The 1,666-nt window shown below is 39.6% G+C and overlaps 1 long non-coding RNA gene across 1 annotated transcript in view; it reads left to right on the top strand.

Moving 5' to 3' along the window:
• The first annotated feature begins 232 nt into the window (after nt 1–232).
• Nucleotides 233–1,666, top strand: part of LOC118478589 — a 25,837-nt gene continuing 24,403 nt past the window's right edge. Inside the window, exon 1 of the long non-coding RNA XR_004859158.1 lies at nt 233–1,524. This is a non-coding gene — a long non-coding RNA (uncharacterized LOC118478589). The remainder of the gene's footprint in view (nt 1,525–1,666) is intronic.

The following is a 1,666-nucleotide window of genomic DNA, read 5'->3' as shown; positions in this document are numbered from 1 at the left end:
CACTCCATTCTCACATATCCCCACTCACCCTCCCTCCCTTTTCCCATATCTTCGTACAAATGCAGACCAGGCATCAATAGCTTAGTGGTTAGGCTACCAGACTCATGATAGTGAGATTGCGGGTTCGGGGGTTCGAGCCTCAGCTCGGTCGGACGTTGTGTCCTTGTGAAAAGCACTTTACACGCATTTCCCATTAGCCTGGTTTTTTTCGGAGATGGACGTTAAACTAGGAGGTCCTACCTCTTAAAATAACCTAATAGTGTTTATAGAGGCGTTAAACCTATACTGTTTCACCTTTTCAGACTGCGCGAGTATGCCCGTTTACGACAGCAAGCAGGGAACAGCTCTGGAGACTCCGGCGCCAAGAACTAAAAGTGTGACGTCATCACCTAGCCGTCTGTCTGACTGACTGGCCGAATATACCCTCTTTTACCGGGTTCGGAAATTTGTTCTGGAATTTTTTTTGCTGGTATCGATGAAGTGTAGGAATACATGAAATAGAAATGTAAAAGAAGTAGCTCAGGATACGGAAAAGTTGAACGTGTGTGAGTGGAATGAAAGGTTGGAAGAGTGTGTTCGTGGCCTTTTATCTTGTCTAGGGTGGGACAGGCAATGGTGGTGATGATCAAAGGTGAACGGTGATAATGGTATCGAATAAGCCAATTAGGTTTGACTAAATGTATAGATTGTGTTCACTTGGAGAATCAAAGGACTATGCAAAAGAATTCACAAAGTGAGTGTAATAAATGCCAAGACTGTTTTCAGTGGTTTTAAAAGAGACTATAAATAGTTGTGACATCCGAAAAAATAAGTGAAAACACAATTTTATAAAAGCCAGTCTCGATATTTGGCGGACAGAATAGATCTAATGCAGGCAAAGAATTATAACACTCTGTACTCATCTTACACTCTACAAGATAATCGATACCAACAGAAAAAAACCGGCTCAAATTTCTGCTTCCCATGTGTACCTGTGATGTAAACTATTAAGATCTCTGGACCGAAGAACTGTACATTTTATGCATACGCACCATGCGTTCTTATCTTGCTCAAAACTGCTTAAAAGTGCTCAGAACTGCTTACAGTTGCTAGGAGCTGCTTAGAGTGCTCGCACAAATTTAACTCTTTATGTCATATTTCTTGCTATATCTTAACTCTTAGTAAAGGCTATTCCACCTTTGTAAGCAGGCACTTTTGTCATCATAGTTCTTATCAGTACCATAAACTTCCCTAAAACTTAACTCGTATTGAACCTATTTTCATAAGATGACCACCAAACCGAATAGAAAGGAATGATCAAAGCAATTAACTTACAATTCGGTTAGAAATGGATTCCCCGCGTTTTTTCGGCTAGGGATTTGGTGGATATTTTGTACTGACTGTACTTAAACAACCAAGGGGTGCTGTGAACTAGCCGAGCTGGGGCGTCGAATACTAAGAGTTAAGAAAATTGCAATCATGACAAGGTGATTAAATATCTTTTTTTTTACTCAGAAGATATTTGAATATGGTTTGTAGTTTAGTGTATCTCTTTGTTGGGCAATATAATAATATGTTTTTTTCTTTCTTTCAGTAAAACGTAGTGTTCTATAGGAGGAAACACGTTTTTTTTCCTCGACAAGCTGTTCAAATGTACTGAGCCCAAAAAGCATTTTTTCAGAAGAGA

This window comes from Aplysia californica, unplaced genomic scaffold (assembly GCF_000002075.1).
Source record: "Aplysia californica isolate F4 #8 unplaced genomic scaffold, AplCal3.0 scaffold00707, whole genome shotgun sequence".
NCBI lineage: Eukaryota > Metazoa > Mollusca > Gastropoda > Aplysiida > Aplysiidae > Aplysia > Aplysia californica.
The sequence above is the reverse complement of the archived record's forward strand: the minus strand, read 5'-3'. Positions and strand labels throughout refer to the sequence as shown.